Here is an 8621-nt window from a genome sequence, read left to right as displayed (position 1 = left end):
CTACTGCACAAATTAAGCCTGCCTCCACTCTTTTCCCCACCACTTCCTTTTCTTACAGAGAAGCAGCCTCTTCTTTTTAAACTTTTATATAGTGCTATAAATTTATGTGGAGATTTATGAACACTAGATAGGAACCCCTGGCTGCTCAGAGGGTCCCCTCCACAGTTCTACGCTCCCTCTTCCAGTGGCAATTGCAGAAGCCAAATGGGAGCAAGGCATGTCTCTCTTGACAAGGTATCTTCGGTAAATGGTGCCACCCTATCAAAAATGGTTACAGCCTTCTCTGCAAAGGTCTGAAATGCCCAGGGATCTGTGTGTCTCCTGTGTGGCTCTGTGGTCTCCTGGTTTGCACCCAAAGCAGAGCGGGAGCTGCAGTTTTGTTTCCTTTACCTCTTAATGAGCTCAGCTGCTCTGGCAGCAGCAAAGCCACAGCTCAGCTGCAGGCTGTGCACAGCCCCAAAAACACTGGCAACAGCATCTCCAAAGGACAGAGAGAAGCCCTGTAATGGAAACCAGCCCATCTTTGCTCAGTCTCTGGGAGCTGTAACCCATTTCTTTGGCAGCAAGGGTGATGCCACTCTGCAGGAGTGGTTCCCAATGGGGAAATGGCATCCGGTATCCTTTCCCCTCTGCTGACTGGAGAGGTTTCACAAACCCATGACCCTGGGAAACACTGCCACCACTGTGAAGGACCAAAAGTATTTGTTAGAAACTCAGCGCCAAGTCATGTGGATGAATTTGGTTCCCATTTATGCTTTGTTTTGAAGTCTGCATGAACCATTTTGAGTCTAAATACACCTGCTAACCAAGCTAAGCTTCATGTGGTTTTGTCTTTTATGTCCACAGCCATTTCTCTTCTGTCTTGCTCACCATCTAGAGATTTTGGTTTCTGCAACAGAAATAAATCTGTGAAGACCTTCTGGTTAATGTATATTAAAAGACCTCTGTAAGTAATGTTTGCTATGAACATTATAGCAAAAAACTCTCCCACAATTAGTAATGAGTGAAAATTAATGCTAACAGAGCATCTCTGCTTTGGTACTTAATGTTACCTCCTTAAATGCTTACAGAAATATGAGCACTGAGGATGCATAGTAATACAGATTTCAGATTTTACACCAGTCTGGTTATCTAATCAAAGCTAAAGTAGCTGGATTGTAAAACTTGCCTAGTGAGTTAACAAATCCTCAGCAAGCAGAAGTCACAGGGGAAATCCACTGTTTTGATTTTTTAATAATTTTTGGCTTTGAATAAAATACACTGCTTGCTTCTCCGGAACAATATAAATCCATCTTTGTGTAGATACTTTGTATGCTGTGCCATTCACAGCCTCATTACTAGGTGTTACATGTTTATTAAAAAAAAACCCACAAAACACAACGGTATGGGGGCAGAGCCACCAAACAATATGGGGGCAGAGTCCCAAAACCCCTGGGTGGCCACAGCCATGTCGTGGGGTGCAGCAGCCACGGGGGGTCCTGTACATGTGCCGTGCGTAGGGCAGCTGCCCTGGCTGTGCTGTGTGAACCTGAACTTTGGTGTGAACCTGAACTTCTGCATTTCCTGCCTTTGTTTTGTTTTGCTCCATTGTTGGCCAGTCTGGCCTCCCCCCTCGCCTAGCCAGCGGATGCACCCTGAATTCAGCGTCTTCCTATTCTCAGAATCCCTCCCTTATTTTCTCCTCTTCAGGCTCCGAAAAAACTTTTGATCCTTTCCATGTTTTGCTTGATTTTCCCAGCAGCTGAGTCAGCATCTCCCTTTCCTTGTGAGGCAGCAGCCCTTTAAAGCTGCTGTTATCTCACAAGCATGCCGTTTGCTGCAACCACCACCTAGAGCGCTGAGATAAGTGAAGCAGTGAAGGGAGTAACCATCTCACAGCCCATGAATGCTTCCAGTCAGACTGGGAAATAATAGAAATATTTATTCTCTGGAAAAGCTTCCTGCAGCTGCTCTTGCTCCCTCTTTGTTTCATCCGGTGCTGCCTATTTCAGTGGCAAACTGAGATGGAGCCAGGAAAGGCCTGTGCCTGGTGCGAAGTCCAGCTCTCCTCCTCATTATCAAGGGTTTCAGTGAGCACCAGAGTGAGCACAGACCAGCTTTGCCCCCCTCCTCTGTGATATCCTCAGCCTCGAGCACTGACAGAGGGACTTCGCAAGAAATGAGGCTGTGGTACCAAAGCCTCCTTGTCAAGTGTCCTGTGCAACAAGCCCGAGGTCTTACAGGGCAGAGGAGCAGCCAATGCCAGCACCCAGGAGCCGTGCTGGGCCTGAAGGCAACCCCCCCTTTCCTTCAAAGGCCACTAAGCCCCAGTAGCTGCCCTTTCCCCGGAAATATATAATGGAGAAAAGGCTGTGGCACAAGTGCTGGCGAAAAGTTTCATGGTAAAGAAGACAGCACTGGCATGCCACCCAGGACAGATTTGGTCTGGCTGGCTGAGCCAACCTGGGCCAAGAGCCAGGGGAAGGAACAGGTGAGGGCCAGGCTGCAGGGTCTACCCAGGAGTCCATGTGCACACTCAGAAAGGGAATGAGATCCAGGGGACATAAGCAGATATTCTGTATTTATAGAGTTTTCAGCATCCCATTTGACTTCTCTGGGTATAACCCTCAGGGTAGAAACTGAAATTGCAGCTTAGCTGGAAAAACCAGGCAGCGTGTGTTATAAACACCCACTAGAGCTGTGAGCTCATACCAAGAAAGGGATAGCCTTCCTTGATATCCCTAAGGAGCCCATGCTCAGGTTAGACGGAAAACTAGTTTAATTTGCTCTTCTCTCTGGAAATACCACTCATACAACTATTTCCTGCAATGAGGAGGCAACTGCTTTCTGTTCTATGAGGTACATGGATACAGGGGAACCTGCTATTTTTATATCAAGACCAACAACTTCTACATCAGCTGTTTGTGATTAACCTTTTTCTTCTCTCTCTCTTTGCAAACTGGCTGAAGTTCAAAGGCTCAAAGCTGGGGCACCAGGTTTATCCTGATATGTTGTGACTGAGCCATGGTTTTTGACAGGCTGGAAGTGGCTGTATAGGGTATGGGCAACAGTGGCTCCCTGTTCTGGTTTTGCACATCTTTCCAGGGGTGTGAAGAGTGGCCAGGTACTATGACTTGTTAATGATGTTTCTGGGGGCTAAACACGTTGCTCTGTATTTCTCAGCCATAGTAGACTACAAGTGCTATCAGAGAAAGGTCTCATGCTGATGTCTTTGTACAAATACATATATATTGTTGTACTGAAAAGTGCAGGGAGTTATTGTAAAATAGAGCTGTCCTTCCCATGGTCCGTATCAACCTAAGGATGGCCAAATTCAACCCCAAGAGTTTTTGCTGCTGCCCGTGTGCCTGTTCACATCTTGCTCTTCTCTATTCTATGCCATGTCCCAGTGCAGCACACTCCTTGGTGTGCATTTTTCGGGGTTCATTCCTCCCCTGCAGGCTGTTGGAAGCGACAGGATGAGCACTACACAGACTCCACGGGATTCCAGCTATCCACATAGGCAGTGCGAGGTCTGTGAGAAGCCATCTGTGCCTCGGGACCCCTTCGTCCATCTCATCCAGATGCTTTTGCCCAATGAATCAAGTGAAAGTGGCTGGATCTTGACCAATTTTTAATTACCAGTGCACTGACTGAAATGGTGGCAGTGCCGGCTACCTGGAGTCAGTAGGAATTGTCTCCTGTCATGTGGTGGGTATAATCTGCTCTCACTGTGACCCTGCTGTTGGGACTAAAGCCAGGACAACAAGAGCAGAAAGTGGATTTTTAGAGGCAGTGAAAGCCCACAGGTTCTGCCGAAGGAGCGGAGAGCATTGAATCCTCTGTGACACTGTGGATATCAGGCCATGGTCCCTGGCCAGCCCTTCTGTGTGTAGGACTGCTATGAGATAGCATTGTGGCATGCCATACTGTGTTCTCAAATAAAGAGAGGAAGGAAAAGGATTTTAAGTAAACAAGAATGGAGCAGTTCACAGAGCTGACTGCCACTGCCAGGCAGCCTCGTCAATAACTTGCATACTTGCCTCAGACTGCAGATTATTTCAATGTCAGCACAGATGCCATTTCTGGAAACTCCCTGCAGACCAAGGACATCAGAGGAGCCATTTTATTGTACTTGATGGGCGAGTGCAGGAGGCAGAGTTTAGTAAGACTGGTATCGTGCACAGACCAAGCAGAATAAACCAGGCATCGTGAAAACTTAGTGTGAAAAACGTTTCATTTTCTCTAGGTGTGCTGAAGAAAAAACACCATCATTTCCTCCAATACCTGTTTTTAAATGCACACCCGTGATTTTTGCAGCTGCTAACGTGTGTAACAGCACTGTAAGGCTCTCCTGAGCATAAGACTTCTCACCTAATATGCACATACTTAACCGCCTCTGAAACTCATTTATCTACACCAGCTACTTCCAGACTCCCTGGCAGAAAACAGTTTTGCACCAAAGCTGTGTTTGTATTCTCATATGTGACAACACCACATGAGGTGTTTTGGTGTTATTTTGTAAAGTCTCTCTTTTCCTACGCACAAGCCACATTTGTCTGTGGGTGTAAGGAAGCCTTCCTACCCCCTCTGGCTTTAGAGAGAGATTTGCGAAAAGCAATAGTTGCATTTTGGAATACTGTGTAAGTTTAGAAAAAGACAGTATTTTTATATTTACTCCAAAAAGTACTTGAAAAAACTAGCTAATGCAGCTAATAGAAAAGTTTACGATCATGTTTTCAGATACTCTCACCAGAAGTCACAGTGAGTTTTATAGCTGCAGAATCTTTTCAGAACCCTCCACGTGCACAGCCCAAGTGAGATGCTGCTTTCAGGGTATCTTGTGAGTGCTGTGACACCCAAATGCCCAAAACCGTGGTAAACACAAGCATTGCTGAATATGGTAGAGGGCTGCCAGCACCACCCCTGTTAGAAACAGAATGAGAGTTTTGCTGAAGCTAAAGGAACTCTATTGATAAAGAAGAGAATAGGGGGAGAGGGGTAGTTAAGTTTCCAGCAGTTTTTCCTGCCTTTGCAGAGATGTGGGGGGTGTTGGGCATGTAGGTGGACTAGGCCAGACAGTGAACCCCCAATTTCTAGCCAATAGGAAGGGGGGGGGGGGGAGGGGGTCAGGGAAGGCAGAGACTTTTCGGCCGGGAGAGGGTATAAAAAGTTCTGTTTCTTTTTGTTCTGTTTCTCCCTCCAAGGCCAGAGGGACACACCCAATTCAGCTGATTTGTTAAATAAAAGTTTAGTTTTGCTTTGATGACTTTGTCCCCTTTAAATTTTATTAGTAAATGTGAGCATTTCTCACAACCTCTATTTGCAAAGATGCCCTTTATGTCATGGGGAAACCTCCCTGCACATCAGGCTGTGAAGAAGGCATGTCTGTCATTCCTAAATAATGCTTGAATAAGTCTTTCTAAACTTTTCAGAGAGCAGTGCACACACAAGAAGGAGAGAACAAAGGTTTGCTTTTGCTAACCTTGGAGTCTTTGCAGCACTGCAGAGTGAAGGCTTAGGGAGATGATGGGAAAGGAAGGGTCTCAAGTCACTAATTATCACATGGTTCTAGTGGGCTGAACAGGGACTCCAGCACAGAGAATGTAAAGATGTGAGCCCCAGATGATGAACTGGGGATAGGACAGGGTGGGGTGGAATGCCCTGACAGGAAGTAGATGACTGACTGGTGGCAATTCTCTGAGCATGAAGCATCAGTTTGTCTGTACTGCAAGAAAAGTGAAGAGGGTGCCGTGATGTCCCAGGTCTAACATCTCTTGGCCGCATTAACAGCATCCATGAGTGCTTACAAAGGTAAAATACTTAGGCGCTGGCTGTCTGAATGCTCAGGCTCAGTTGAATGCTGAGAAAGCAAAGGGGCTTCAGCTATTTCGAAGACAACAAATTCAGACAAAAGATGCAGCAAAGCTGACTGTAACAGCATATGCCACAGAAAGTTAGCTCCTCATCCTTTGTAGCCAGGATGGGCTGCAGCTGCAACACGGGGGGAGCGAGGGGAGGCTGAGCAGGAGTACAGCTGCTCCCCATCACGTGCGGAGAGCTCACACGGCACCTCCTGGGGAAGACTCAGGAAAGAGGAGGGAGGAAGGGAAGGTGGCTGGTCCCAGGATCGCTGCTACCCTGCTGCTTCTGCTGCTGCTGCTGTTGCTGCTGCTGCTGCTGCAAAGCAGATTTGTCGGATGAGGGACAGCGAGCACCAGGCTGCACATCAAGGTGTTCTTGGGCAAATTGCTGTCCAAGAGAAAAAAAACTAGGTGGATTGAAGGAGATGAAGTTGATGCTGGCTGTATGGAGCTATAGAAAGATACCTGTGCTGTCTTTCCAGGTGTCCTGAAGTGGGTTTTGTTCATGGCATTAGTTGATGGGGAGGAGTTTGGTACGGCACCCATATAAGGACAATGTGAGCAGTGAGAGGTTAAAATACATGTGGGTAGCAACAAACAGACAGAATACCAAATAGCAGAGATGTCATGGGTGAGCCATGAGGTGATTCTGAGAAGGGTTAAAAAAGATGCTGCTGCAAAGGTTAAAGCTGTAACTCAAATGCCAATTAAAAAAAAATTAAAATTGAGCAATGGATGCTGTCAGATGCCTGGATGCTCATATATAACCCCCGTGAAGGAAAATGGCTACAGCGCAAAGTGGATGGAGTTGAGGTGATGGCATGGCAGACCCGGCACTGTCCAGCCAAAACATTTGCTACCACAACTATCCCCTTGCTGGAAATGATTCCCCCCGACCCATCAGTGAGAACTGCGGAGAGCATCGTAGCACTAAATGGTGGCTTCTTAGCATAGAGATTGTGATTGATATGGATTTAAGCAGTAAAGTTAATGCAATTTGCATTACTAGACCTTTTTCTTGTTCCCTATGACTTTCTCAAATTAATTCTAGGTTTTCTTGCTTGAGCTTTCCTCATGAGCGACTTCTTGTTGTTGCTTGATGGGATGAGATGGGATGAGATGGGATGGGATGGGATGGGATGGGATGGGATGGGATGGGGGAGGGAAAAAGGCAGGAATGCAACCAGAAATCCTGTCTCCTTTTTGATTCTTATGGATGGGTTTAACCAAATGCGACCATTTGACCTGCATATTCCAAATAACACAAAAGAGATTTTGTTCAGCCATAGCACAACCTCACAAATCCCTGTGAAATAATACAAATTCTAAGAAAACTGAACTAAGTCTTTCTGTGTAGACCTGGCAAGACTGAATGAATAGGCTGGGGAGTAGCTAGCATACAGCTGTGCACATAATCAGTTCCTGAGCACCTTTCTAATTTTGCTTCTCTCCATGTCCTTCTCCCGGCGTGCTTCTGAGCATCATTTCAGACTCCACAGAAATACATAGATGTAAGCTCTACTAAAATGTCCATATAGCAAGTTGACTAGAGGATGCTGTGAATATAGACAGAAGAACTAAACAGATGATAAGGAATCCAAGTGACTGGAGTCTTACATCCTTTTCTGTCACTGTTGGGTCTTAATAACTGGTGTTTATCAAGTGTCGCTTCATCATATTATTAGTTGAATTCGATACTAAGGAGACTGATGTTTATAACCTGTCTTACCAGCAAAAGACTGGGATAAGAACATCAGTGTGAATTTGTCTTAAAAAAAAGGAAGTAAAAACAGTAAGGAAAATGTAGGATGGAAAGGGAAATCATGTTGTTGAGAAGTTGAGACCAGAAACACAGGGAGAAGAGGATCTTGAACTGATGCAGTGTCTCAGAAAAGTGTGTTTCTCCTCAGTGAATGTGTTGGAGTCTACCTATAGGTCCTGCCTTTGCAGCCTGGTGTCAAGTGATGCCTAGAAGTACATATTGCCTGGAGCATAACAGGATGTGATGGTAGGCTGAGAATTTGCAGAAAACACAAAAGATCAAGGCAAATTCTGCAACTTGCTGTTCGTTTTAGCTGAGAGATTAAAATACAAGCAAAAAAAAAGAAACAGAGGGAGCAGATGCAGCATCTCCATGGGGCTTCTTCTCAGTCATTTTCCTGTTCCTGTTTTGTGCTTTCTTGTCCTCTGGAGTGTCATGGCAGTCCCAGTTATTACTAACAAGGCACACAGTAGCACCACAGTGTGCAGGAGTGGGTGCCTGTGGGGGGCAGCGGAAGGGTGGACGCAACCTGAGGCAATTTGGAGAGACACTTGTGTCTTCTTTGGAGGACATGGGATTGCCACACTTTGGGGCCAGAAACCATCTGCTCTTGGATGCAGAAACTCCCAGCTTCCTGGTGCAAGATGACCTCCAGCCTATTTCTGGAGAGGCAGAGGAGATATTCCATGCAGGCAGGGGCACCAAACTGGGGTAGAGGGAGAGTCTTGGAATCCCTCCTCACTCTTCTGTCCAGCACTGCACTTGTCTCACTTGCATGGTGCCTGCCGTATGATTTCACAGGGATACCTGGCTTCATCCTGATGAACAGAGACTTATTGTCACCATGTGGACAATTACCTTCCCCAGCAATTACACCTCTTTCTGCACTAGAAGAGAGAGACATGCAGGCTGGGGACATCCACTTCTCTCTCTTAGTAAATTTAACAACAACAAAAAAGGTTTTATTGAACTGGAAAAAGATGCTCAGCAACACAGGAAATAATTAAAGATTAATT

Source organism: Pithys albifrons, chromosome 4, assembly GCF_047495875.1.
Source record: "Pithys albifrons albifrons isolate INPA30051 chromosome 4, PitAlb_v1, whole genome shotgun sequence".
Taxonomy (NCBI): domain Eukaryota; kingdom Metazoa; phylum Chordata; class Aves; order Passeriformes; family Thamnophilidae; genus Pithys; species Pithys albifrons.
The sequence above is the reverse complement of the archived record's forward strand: the minus strand, read 5'-3'. Positions refer to the sequence as shown.